Source organism: Protopterus annectens, chromosome 8.part0 (assembly GCF_019279795.1).
Source record: "Protopterus annectens isolate FY-2018-M chromosome 8.part0, PAN1.0, whole genome shotgun sequence".
In the NCBI taxonomy this organism is placed as follows: Eukaryota; Metazoa; Chordata; order Ceratodontiformes; family Protopteridae; genus Protopterus; species Protopterus annectens.
This window is the reverse complement of record NC_056741.1, coordinates 1,592,696,772-1,592,710,112: the sequence shown is the minus strand read 5'-3', so window position 1 is coordinate 1,592,710,112 and position 13,341 is coordinate 1,592,696,772. Positions and strand designations below refer to the sequence as shown.

Here is a 13,341-nt window from a genome sequence, read left to right as displayed (position 1 = left end):
TGATTTTTTTGCCATTCTTTCTGAAGTTGTTCCCTGGAAATTGTTACAGCTGCTTTTTTCAATACAATTTTTAAACATGTATCAATTAATCTGAGTCTATGGGTTATTTATTTTATTTAGTCGTCTTTGTTGACCGGGGAAAGTCCAACTGGCTAAAACCCTTTTTCAGTGAAGGCCCGGGGAGAAAAGCTCTACATTTAAGTTACACATGGCCTACATTTATAATTGCAGGCTGAAAACATGAGCTTATTTACATGATTTTTAAATATTTCTTACACAAACATTGCATTTAACACAAAAAAATTGGTAATTATTGAATAGAGAAATAAAAATAATATACAATAAATGTAATGTATTTATAGTATGATGGCTTCAGGGAAAAGATCAAACTGAATATTAAACAGATCTCTGAAATAGTTTTTTTAATATACTGCTTGTAAATAGGCATTGTTTGAGCCTCAGCTTTACTGAACTTAAATTTTGGATGAAACGCTGGCACTTGTTTGAAAAAGCTCCGTTGTTATACTGCTGCATGAAGGTTTGATTTTACAAGTATCTGAGATATCTGATCATAGCTGGTATATATATGTTACATGTTGTGACCCCCCCCCCCCTCCACAGTATCGGAGATGTAGGTGCTTTGCCCCCTTCCAAAAAAAGAAAACCTTTTTTGTTAGTTAAAAATGGCTTTCAGAGATACTTTCCCTAAATGGATACTTTCCCAAAATGTTGTCATTCTGAAGACGTTATGAATCTACTAACATGAGATTTTGTGCTTTGCTGTTTTGGAAAATAGTTGGCACTTGCATATGTTTGTCTTTGCTGGGATTTTCTATGTTGTCTCACTTGGAGTTAGTGCCACAAGTCTGCTTGTAATGACTTAACTCCATTGCAGTGGATTGTGTCACTGATCTGTGTATGATCCCTGCCAAGAGTCTCTCTCTTGTCCCATTTAAGCTGGTGCTAGTATTTTCTGTGTACTCCCATTTCTGACCAGTGCCAGACTGTTCTACTTGGTCCCAGTTCTCATTAGTGCTAGAAATCTAGACAGTCTCCTTTTGGGTCAATGCCAGGATCCTTTGTGTAGTCTGTTTTGATAAGTGTCAGGTCCTGTCATGTAGTCCCTCTTTTCTGTCCATCCAGATGGTTGTAAGTTCTCTCTGTAGCCACTGTTCTAATTGGTGCCTGCAGTCTGTCTAGTCCCCATTCTGTTGAATGCCAGTATTCTGGGTCTAGTCTCAGATTTGATAAATATCAGGATTTTTTTGTGTTGTCTCTATTCTGGCCGGGGCCAGAAATGTTTGTGTTGATTTTAGTTTCTTTCTAGTGCTTAGATTCTGCCTTTATTCCCTTGCTTCTGGCCTTTCATCTGTTGGCCCACATTGTCTTTTGTCTCAGATCTTCTTTGTGTTTCACTGTTGCAGTCATCACATTTGGGTTATCCCTGCCAGGGTAGCCTTGGCCGGCCCGAATACCAGAGACTTAGTATTTCTTCATCGGTTGCTGTCACTTGAGAACTGATATCAGGTTGTCAGTGGTATAAAGGAAGGCATCCGACACCATTGCATCAGTCTTTCTTGCCGTGGAGCCTGAAGCAGAAGCAGTTCGCACGAGTGACTATCGGCCACTACCTGAGTTTCATTTCCGAATTGAAATCTTCAAAAGCTAAGTACCCCATCAGGGATCCTTTTTTCTTGCACTAACCAATGTCAGAAAAAGTTAATTGTCTCGCCTGTGGAAAGCAAATAACACACCAAGACTTCCACTCTTACTACATCACTTGTCTAGGCCCAGACCACGAAGTCCCTCGTTGTAGCTTCTGTGCTTTAACACCAGAACTGTTCATCGTCAGGCCCTTATTGTAGCCAGATATTTCCTTTTCCAGTCCTCGAATTCCGATATGGCTTCGGTAAGCCAACCGACAGCAGATCTACCAAAAATAATGTAAAGATAAAGACAGAGACAGATTGCACAGGACCAAACCTTCCGACGACGCTTCTGTTAAGCTGGTCATCAGTCCTCCAGAACTCAGTGAGGCACTTTCGCAGCCCGTGATGCCCGCTTCAATTAATTCGCAGACCACTATCTTGGATGGGTCCGGAGCCGCTGTGCAGGCACCGGCTTCCGAGGAAGTCCTTCGCAACACCGAATCCTAAAATAAACCGATGACTTCTTTCACAGCTACTGTTCTTTCGAAAACAACCGAGTTCCTTAGACCTAGGGGTCGAACCACACCCAAGAAACCGACTACCCATTCTCTACAAGCACCATGGGAAACCAACCCCTCATTGGGTCAGAACACATTCCACTAGGGAAACTTCTATCTCTACAGCATTTCTCAGGGGAGTCCCTACCAGGGACATCTTGGAAGTTGCTACCTGGAGTTCTGTACACACCTTCAACAAGCATTACTACCTGCCTATCTTTTCCAAATCCAGGGTGGGTTTTGCGGGTCTGTGTTATATCGCACGCTCAGAAGAGCAAACTACACATAATCAACCCACTGTAAGCGAAAGCTTACAACGTCAAAACCTCAGAACAGAGATTTTTTTTCCTAAGGGGGGAAAAAAAAAAATCAGTGTTCCAAAAAAAAAAAAAAAAAAAACTGGAAACCATTACATAATGTGGGGGGGCTTGTCCCCCCCCCACCAACTCCGAGATCGCACTACAGTGCCGAAAACGGCCAAGCGAATTCTTTCCCAGGGAAAGAATTCGCTGAAAAGCCGCTTCGCTACTTTGCCTTTTTGTGCTTTTCAGTTCGACAGACACATTCGACAACCTGCGACAGCGTAATAGGGAGCCGGTTTTGCAACAGCAGTCCTGCAAGGCATACTAGCCAGCCCCAACTATAATTGACTGCCTCCACCCTTCTTCAGCTTTGGGAATCTACCCAAGTGTGATGACTGCAACAGTGAAACACGAAGAACATAGTACAGCTGTGTACACTTGCCATAAATGTAGATGTTTGAGTGTATTCACTGTTGCAGTCCTGGTTTCCCTCCCTCTAGCCCCCTTGTCTCTCTCTCTCTCTACTCTCTATGTCTATTACTCATCCCTTTCAGGGGTATTGGTATTTACTTATTACTGATGGTGTTTTCCCCACCATAACTTAGATCCCTATTTGGGGGGCTCCTGACATTTGGGGCAAAAAAAAACTGATGTAATGGCGTTGGCTGCCTGTTTTTATACCCCTGATGACCTGACGTCAGTCCTGGAGCCACAGCAGCCAACGCAGAAATACTAAGTCTCTGGTATTTGGGCCGACTGAGGGCTACCTGCAGGCAGGTAACCCAAGTGTGATGACTGCAACAGTGAATACACTCGAACATCTACATTTATGATGTGTACACAACTGTACTTTCTACCACCAGAGCCTGGCCTCCTACTTTGGAGGTTCTTGACAGGGTAAGGCAAGAAGAACTGATGTAATGGCGTCAGATGCCTTCCTTTATACCACTGACAACCTGACGTCACTTCTCAAGTGACAGCAACCAATGCAGAAATACTAAGTCTGTGGTATTCGGGCCGGCCAAGGGCTATCCTGGCAGGGATAACCCAAATGTGATGACTGCAACAATGAATACACTCTAACATCTACATTTATGGTAAGTGTACACAACTGTACTTTTTGGCAATTGTTGGGTTTATTTATGTAGTCCCAGCCTGGACAGTTCTGCTGTTCTCGGTGCCATAATTCTGTCTCATGACCCAGTTGTTTTCAAAGCCAGTAGTTTAGCAAGTGCCAGGATGATCTCTTTTCCATTTTCTAGTCAGTACCAGGATTCTGTTGCAAGTCCCAGTTTCTGGTCATTTGCCAATATTCTGTTATTTGTCCCTGTTGTGCTTAATACCAGAATTCTGTTTTCTCAGTAAACTTACTAATAAAGGTTTGTCTATCATCTTACTCAGCACCAGTGGCAGAGGTCCATCTCATGACGGAGTCATAACCAGTGTTTGAAGATTATTCTGTAGCCTTGGTTAATCCCAGTTGTGGCATCACATGGGCCACACATTTATATTAAGGCATGTTGCATGTTTTCAACTAGGCATCAGCCATGTGACATAATCTCTTAACCTTGTCAGTGAAGGTCTGTCATGCTTTTGTTGAGCCATAACTTTTTCCTACAACCTTTTTCTCATCCATATAATTGGGTGCATCTCTTTTTGCTTTCTCTTATTTGATTTTCCATGAACTAAAGTTATGAGTTAAAGAAAAAAAATGTTCACCCTGTATGTATGGAACTGATGACAAGCAAGGTTGTCTATTGGTCAAGAATGTCTGTAGTTTTCCCCAAGGTCATGCCATTAATAGGTTCATACAGTGGATATAAATAAACAGTGTACACACTCCTGTTAAAACGTCAGATTTTGTGTTATAGAAAAATTAGACCACAATAAATCATTTCAAAACTTTTCCCACCTTTAATGTGACCTATAACCTGTACAATTCAATTGAAAAACAAACAAATCTCTTAGGGGACAAACATAAACATACAATAAACTGGTTGCATAAGTGTGCACACCCTTAAACTAATACTTTGTTGAAGCACCTTTTGCTTTAATTACAGCATTCAGTCTTCTTGGGTACACACCTGCCATCAAATAAAGTTCAGCTGTCTTAGGATTTTTCTGACATTTACTCAGTTGCCTGCTACGCAAAAGCCGTGGTTCGCAGAGAGCTTACAAAGCATCAAAGGGATCTCATTGTTGAAAGGTGTCAGTCAGAAGAAAGGTACAAAAAAATGTCCACAGCATTGGATATACTATGGAACACAGTGAAGATAGTCATCAAAAAGTGGAGAAAATATGGGACAACAGTGACGTTGCAAAGAACTGGACATCCCTCCAAAATTGATGAAAAGACAAGACGAAAACTTGTCAGTGAGGCTGCCAAGAGACCTACAGCAACACTGAAGGAGCTGCAGGAATTTCTGTCAAGAAGTGGTTGTGTACTACATGTGACAACAGTCTCCCATATTCTCCATATGTCTGGGCTATGAGGTAGGGTTACTAGATGGAAGCCTTTTCTTACACAAAAACATCTGGACCCAGCTAAAATTTGCAAAACAATACATCAAGTTTCCCAAAAGCATGTGGGAGCATGTTATGGTCTGATGAGACCAAGGTTGAATTTTTTGGCCACAATTCCAAAAGGTACGTTTGGCGCAAAAACAGCACTTCGCATCACCAAAAGAACCCCATCCCCACAGTGAAGCATGGTGGTGGCAGTATCGTGCTTTGGGGTTGCTTTTTTTCAGCTGGAACTGGGGCTTTAGTCAAGGTGGTGGGAATTACGAACAATTCCAAATACTAGTCACTTTTAGCCCCAAACCTTCAGGTGTCTGCTAGAAAGCTGAAGATGAAGAGGAATTTCACCTTTCAGCATGACAATGACCCCAAGCATACATCCAAATCAACAAAAGAATGGCTTCACCGGAAGAAAATTTAAGTTTGGAATGGCCCAGCCAGAGCCCAGACCTAAATCCAATAGAAAATCTGTGGGATGACCTGAAGAGGGCTGTGCCCAAGAGATACCCTCGCAATCTGACAGATTTGGAACGCTTTTGCAAGGAAGAGTGGGCAAATATTGCCAAGTCAAGATGTGCCATGCTGATAAAGACTGAATGCTGTAATTAAATCAAAATGTGCTTCAACAAAGTATTAGTTTAAGGGTGTGCACACTTATGCAACCAGCTTATTGTATGTTTTTTTTATTTTTTTATATTTTTTCCCCTAACAGATTTGTTTGTTTTCCAACTGACTTGTACAGGTTATAGGTCAAATTAAAGGTGGGAGAAGTTTTGAAATGATTTATTGTGGTCTCTTTTTTTTTTTTTTTTTTATATCACAAATGCCTGGCATTTAAACAGGGTGTGTGTACACTTTGTATATCCACTGTAGGTATGTACTAAGCTAATAACTACCAGGGCCTTTATAAGCTTAGCTATGCAAGACAGCCAACTGTGTCTCAGAGTATTATGGGCATTTATTAAGATGGGGTTTGTTAGGTAGGAAGTTTCCGGAGGTTATGTTGGGGGATATGTTAGTATGAGCATTAGTGTCTGTTTCTTTCCATCGGAGACATGGGAGGCCAGACCTGGGGTGAATTTCCAATTTTTCATCCATGGGTCAAGGTTACGCTTAAATAGGGTAAGGGATGGATTCTGATTCACATGTATGGGGAGCCTGTTCCAGAGCATGGGGTTCCTCTGAGATGCACATCTGTCTCACCAACACGTCTTATATATGTTGCAAGCAAAATTTAAATCCTTGGATCTAGTGATTATGATGCTGTTCATTTTACAGATGTTCATAAGGTCCATCAGAGTTGGATCCAAGGATGCCTTGTATGCCAGGCATAGATCACCCCCCAGTAACCCATTGGAGACAAAGTATAGATGTGGGAATTTCGTTCCATAGCAACAGTATCCTCTGTGAGATGTACCTGTCCCTCTAAACTGTTCTGTTGATGTTACAGAGGGGGTTTAGATCCCTAGGCTGAGTATTTCTGATGCTATTTGACTTGCTGATGTGCAGTAAATTAATTAGTATTGGGAAGGAAGATGCTTTATATACAAGACACAGGTCACCTTTTAGCAGTATGTAAGATGCAGAGTATAGTGACAAGACCTTGAGTTGGTCCATATAGGACATATTGTTTAGACCTTGTATCCTTTTAGTAAGGTACCTCTGTGGGCATTCCAGTTGTTGCATCTGTCTGGACAAATATGTGCCAAAGGGGGGCAGTACATTCAGTAATTGGCCTAATGAAGGCTGAGTAAAGGGAAAAAATGACACCCCTAGATCTAGACACAATCCCTTTGTTTATATGATTGGCAGTATAGGAGGGCTGTCTTAAAACAATGGACACATGTTGGTCAAAACTTCACAGGACATGTTTTAATGCCTAGAATGTCCACTTTCAGTACTCTCAAGTTATTCATCATATTTAAAGTTTCATTTATTTTCATTTCTTTATGTGCTAATTGAATAAGTGAAGTGGCAATCTATAGGAAATACTCAGAGCAGCCTGTGAACAAGCATTTCTATAGAAGCGGGTAGACAAGTCAAAAATCTAAGCAGAGAGGATGGAAAAAGTCCATATAGACAATGATGAGAGGTCAGGAAAGGATCTTGGATGCTGAAGTGGTGAGTCTCAGATTTTAAACATGGAGCCACCAAGCTGCTCAAACTTGCCTTCATGAAAGGGTGTGTAGTACAGCTCCAGTAAATGAAATGATTTGTAAGAATAGTGAGTGTCACTACGAAGTTGTGGCACACAATTCTTTCATTGTTTATTAAATGATTTTGTTGACCCTTTGTACATTATGAATAACAGTATTTGAGGCAGCTCTGACAAACTTATTCTCCTACCTGTGGGTACCTAGTGGGTACCTATCCATGGCACTCTGTGTTATGCTCTTGAGGCCAGAATGAAATAGAATATCTTTATAGGAGTAAAAACATGATTCATGTCTATCTTCATGATAACTGTTGATGTAACTCTGATCAGTTCAGAAGGTGGGTTTGGCTAAGGTGTGTTGTTTTGAACACCACTATACCTCAGTATACCTCTGAATTTAGGATTAATGCCACACGTCAACCTTTGCACTCTGCCATGTCACACAGATGCATTTGTGTACAGAGAGAATGCAGAGCTCGACTGATCTGCACTGCTACCCAAAACTGCAGATGTCTTTGAAGAGCACCTAAAAGGGAAGGGGGGTGAAAAGGAGCCCAGGATTTAGAGATACCTGCTGAATCCACCACTTTCTTCTTGAGACAAGGCAGAAGAGGAACTACAAATTTGAGGGGGATGTGCATGTTGAAGCCAAACTGACTTCAGAAAAAACAGAAACTTTCTTATGTGGAGTTTGGCCAAAGGGGAGCATAGGAGTGATGGAGGCCATGAACCCCAGAGCTCTCAGAAATTCCCTGGCTATTACAGAGGCCAGAGGAAGAAGAATTTTTAAAAAGGAAATGAGTGTTAAGGCCATGGGAGGAGGCAGGGATGCCAGCATAGGCACAGTCTGGATCCTGCACCCCAGAAAAGCATGGTCCTGAGAAGGTCAGAAAAGACTTTTTGAAGTTTATTGTAAACCCCAAGCTTTGCAGAAGGGAAATGGCAAAATGAAGATTTTGCAACAAGATTTCTGGAGTGGATGCATGAAACAGGAGGTTGTCCAAGTAGGGAAAGGCTTGGATCCCTTGAAGCCTGCAAAAAGCAAAGTAATCGCAGGAACAAGGCATTTGGTGAATAACCTTGGAGCAGTAGAAAGGTCAAATGGCAAAATAGAGAACTGAAAATGCCAGGAAGCAACAGAGAGAAATTAAAAAAAATTCCTGAAAAGGGGATGAATATGGATATGGAGATAAGCATCCTTGAGATCCACAGACACCATATAAGGCTGAGGAAATAAAGTCTGAAGGGGCAACATTTGAAAGGAGGGCACCTTCAGAAAAGTGTTTAGATGAATGAGGTCTAGAATTGTTCTTCAGGTACCCTCTTTTCTGGGCAATAGAAACATCCTGGAGTAAGCCCCCCCTTCCCCTATTGGGACACAGGCACCTCTTGAATAGTACCCTGAGTCAAAAGATCTCAAAGCACCCCTGGAAAGGAGGACAGCTGTTCCAGAGGGGACTGAGGAATTCCCATAAAAGGGGGGGGGGGAGATTTCCAGACCATAAAATACCTTTGGTGGATAATGGATAGAACCCAGAAATCCTGAGTGATTTTTAGTCAAACAGGAAGAGACAGAGATAGGCAAAGAGAAAGAGGAAAGTGACTGGGAAGGATAGGATAGTCAGACAGCACCTGGTTTATCAGGAAACGGAGACTTCTGAGGCACAGAAGTCAGAGTAGCCTTCGCCGGAGTCATCCACTTGCCACCCTTTTCATCCTTAGGAGAAGGGCGAGACTGCTTGCGAACAAAGACTGGCTTATTGTGTTACTTTCTCTGAAGTTAAGGCACAGGAGAAACAAACACGTTGATAAGTTCCTGTAAAGCCTTGTCCTTATCGTGAAGGGACTTAAATCAGCAGCAGCTTCACTAAAGAGATGGTTATTATCTAGAGGGGCATCCATCAACTTAGCCTTAATATCATCAGGTAAGGGTTGAAGCCGAGGCCAAGAATACCTCCTTATTACTTACCCAAAACAGCTGCCCTAGGAAAAGTGCATCAGCTGCATCATAACTACTTTTGATGGAATAACCAGCTACCTGGGGAAAAGTCCCTAAAAGGGAAAGGGAAGAAGTTTTATCTTCAGATTCTGGAAGATCAGAAATCACTTGGCAGGGCAGAACCAGCAAGTGCCTGGACACATGGGTCTGATAGTTAACAGCCCTAAAAGCCAAGGTAGCAGAGGTATCGACCTTTCTGCCTAGCCTCTCCATGGCTCTGCTAGCTTTATCACAAGGCAGTAACTTAGGAAAAGGAAGTAATGGAAAAGGTTTCTTAGAAGCTACTGATACCATCAAGGAGTCAGCAGAAGGACACTTGTACAAGAACTTACAGTCCTCAGGTACTTTATAGAACTAATCATGTATCTTGGGAGCAGGGGGCTGAGAATCTGGAGCCTTAGAGGTATTAGAAAAGGCATCCAATAAACCAGCCAAAACTGGAGGGACAGCTGAAGGTCTGGGAGAATCCACCTGCAGAAGCTCATAATACTTTTTTTGTATCTCAGAAACTTGAGAACAGTCCCATTTCAGGAACTCCGTTATTCTAGAGATAGTGTCCCCAAAAGAAATCTCTTGAAAGGGGAGCATCAGGACTGGCAGATTCCTCTTACTCTGATCCATAGCCCAAAAGGAGAGGTGATCTGGATGGAGTAAGCAAAGGATTCCTCATCTAACTGCCTCCTCCTCAGAGAAATCCTGTTCTCTGAGCCTCTTAAGGGGGGGGGGATCAAGGGGAGCTGGAAGAGTTTTAAAGCCATCAGAGCACTAAACAATCCCTCGAGTGAAGGACTGACATTCACTCTGTGGATCCTTGGAGCAGAGGAAATATATTTAGTCATCTGCTTTTTCTTTAAGGGTATGTCTGCTTTAAAGAGTTTGGAAGGCTCCGACCCCAGACGGAATTCAAAAATTGTAGTAGGGATGATTTCTCTGACTAAAATTTGGGGAAGACCTCTAGGCCCCTTGGAAATAATCAGCTGCAGTTACCCGCCAAATGTCTGAAATGGATGTTTGTATTGCCTCCTTGGATGTGCCTAACGTTGGAACCCTGCTGGCCTCTAACCCAGCAGAAGAATCCAATGAAGAAGCCAGGTGAACCTCTGATCTGTCACTCGCTTTAGGAGGAACATCCAGCAGAGGCTGAACAGCAGAGAATTCCAGCCTAGATTTCTTGGCCTCCTCCTTCCCAGATGGTTGTCCCTCAAAGCGGGAAGTTCCCCTCCATCGTGTCTTTAGCCAGTAGCTTAAGACATTGATTCATTGATTCTCAAGATACAGCACCAAGGAGCGAGGATGGAATACTTGGGGGGGGGGGGGGGCAAGTGCTCCCCCATGTTGGTGAGTACAGATCCACTATGTTTGATCCTTTGGATTAAATGTGTGCTGTATGTTCTAGAGTGTTTGTGATAACGTTCAGGAAATGTGCTTGGGAGTCTGAGGCAGTGTACGTTTCCCAGTCCTTAGAGGGGTAGTCAGTCATGCATGGATATGGTGTTTGGTTGGATGGTGAGCATTTCTAGTAGGTTTAGGTAATAGTCTCGAGACTCTAGGGGCATAAATGGTGACCTGTAGATCCCCATGATATTGTGAGGGACCCTATATATGGTGATTTGCAAGTGGATATGCTTTGTGGTATCATCCTGTTTAACCTTCTAGAGGTATGGTTGTAGTTTATGTAGATCAAGACACCTCAGCCTTTGGTGGAAAGCTATGTAGCCTTGCAATGCTGGAGTACTGTCTACAGCTTTAATGCAATTATCGGACACATCACAGATATCCACATTCTCCAGAATGAGGAGGACTTGAAGGGTGTGGAGTTTTTTGTTTAGGCTCCTAACATTGAGAAGTAACACCTTAATGCTGCTTGGAGACTTTTTCATTATGTTGATTGTTTTGTCTTTTTAACATTGCCTGGAAAAGGCTCTAAGGAGGTGGATAAAGTTTTAGCCAATATCCAAAAGCCTAGCGGGGACAGGTGCAGCCCATCTTTAGCAACGCAGCATGGTCTGTGGACCATATCCTCCCATGCTAACAGATATTGGATCCCTTGATGTGAAACTAAGCTGGCAAATGTTTACATTATAGAAGATAAACAAAGGTACGTGTTTTATGTCAAGGCTATATAAAGAAAGTTAGTTTATTAGTCATGGTGAAAATTTCAGTGTTGTTGTGTCTTTCGGCTTTTCCCGGTTAGGGGTCGCCACAGCGGAACTCCGGTCCGCTAATGATCGGCAGATTTTTACGTGCCAAGTTGCCAGCTCTGACGCACAACCTTCAACGAATGTACGCCCATTCACGCATGTCTCCACACAGAAGACGCTCTAGCTGAGAATCGAACAGGACAACGTCTTACTGTGAGGCGACAACGCTACTGCAGCACTACCACTGCAGTCAGTAGTGGCATTTTTTTTTCTTAATTTCATTTTTACATTACTGGTCGTATTTGGGCAGTCTTTGCTACAATTCATTTTCCTTATAGCAATGACACAAGTATTGAAATGTTTTGTTTTTTCTTGAAATTGGTATAGCAATCGTTGTTAATACAATTCTGCCAGAAAATGACATAAATCTGCAGGTGTTATTTTCCTAAAATTCCATTCCCCCAAGTAAAGGAGGCTATGGTGAATTCAGTATGTCTCATTTTAGGGTACTTTCAGTATTAGAGTGCATGCTGTGTTAAAGTGCTTTGAGTTTTGACTGCTGATCTGTGACTAAAAGGTGAATGTTAACTATTGCACAGAACCCTAAAAGCCCAGGAATATGCAAGTGTGGCAGTAACTGTGACTGAATACAGTAGTTTAATAATGAGGAGTGTGTCATGAACTGGGTTGTTACATTACCACTTAAGAGCTTGCTGTGCTTCTTTAATGTCGATGAAGGAACCATACAAAATCCCAAATACAATTCTGTAGGTAGACCTGTTTAATTTTGGTGCTGAGGTTAGTTATGGCAAGGAAGTCATTGTGTTGTACATTTTGGTTTGTTTCAATTAGCATGTACCAAACTTTTTTCTAGTTTCCATCCACTGCCACAGTTATTTGAAGTCTTGCTGCAAGTTGTGTTTCAGATTTGATACCGTGGCTTTATCAAAGTAGTAGGCCATCATCAGTGTATAGTGCTGGGGATGACACAAGTTTAATGGTCATCAGTGAACAGTGACATCAGTTTTGGTACCAATACTGGTCATTATGGGACTCCAGATAGGAAGGTACTTCTTCCCAAAAAATGGTTTCCTGACTGAACTTAGAAAGTTGTCTGTAAGATGGCTTTTAGATCTGTACAGTGAGGTCTTTTGCATTACCTGCCTGTCTTGTGGTTAACTAGGTAATGGTTTACTGTCATAAAAGCCCTTATGAGATCTATAAAGAGATCAGTCATCTCTCCCTTTTATTTACTTAAGTAAATATTGTCTGAGGTAAAGTATGTGGCAGTGACTAGCTAATGAATTGTGTCTTCTGGTCATTTGTAATTTTCTTTTTCATACATTTTGGTGATTGGACCATATTTGAGATTGACCCGTGATCTCTAGCGGTGAGTAGAGAGTTGACTTTGGTTGAGTGGTAACTGTTTAAACTGAAGTACAGCTATGTTAGTGGAGAGTGAAAGCTGGAAATGTATGAGAGTGGTTTATTGGTGCTGCCATGTGAAGCAAGGACAGGTGACTGGCATAAAGATTAGGATTTGTTTTTTGGTTAGTTTCCATAAGTGCTTATGGCCTGTTCTAGAAGGTTTTGAGTAGTAGTAGAGGGGGAGTGAACAGTTTGGGGTGATTGAATAGTGTTAAGCTTGGCTTGTGATCACGTTTGGTAGAGTTTTAATGTGATTTATCCATGTAGGAAGGCTGTATGGGCTGTATTTAAGGAGAACACGTCAGGTTGGTGAAGGTAGTTTTGGCGAACAGTTTACAAAGTTTTCAAATTTGCTAAAACTGCCTTTAGTGACTCATCATGAATCCTATGAGAAGTTGCATTGATTTGGATAGTGAAGTATTGGATGACATTAAAGGTGGAGGGGCTTGTATTAATACTGCTTTCTTGTCGGACTGCTTAAGTGAAAGTCTGCAACTTGTACTGAGGTTGTGTAACTTTGAAAGTAACTTATTTTTTATAAATGGGGTTTGCAGATCAATGTCACTTAGGGGGTTTCTACTAATTTCAGG

At 42.0% G+C, this 13,341-nt stretch overlaps 1 protein-coding gene across 1 annotated transcript in view; it reads left to right on the top strand.

Moving 5' to 3' along the window:
* The window catches only part of LOC122808516 (sorting nexin-19-like), a 501,608-nt gene that overhangs the window by 99,043 nt on the left and 389,224 nt on the right, over window positions 1-13,341 (top strand). The gene's annotated exons all lie outside the window — the stretch shown is intronic.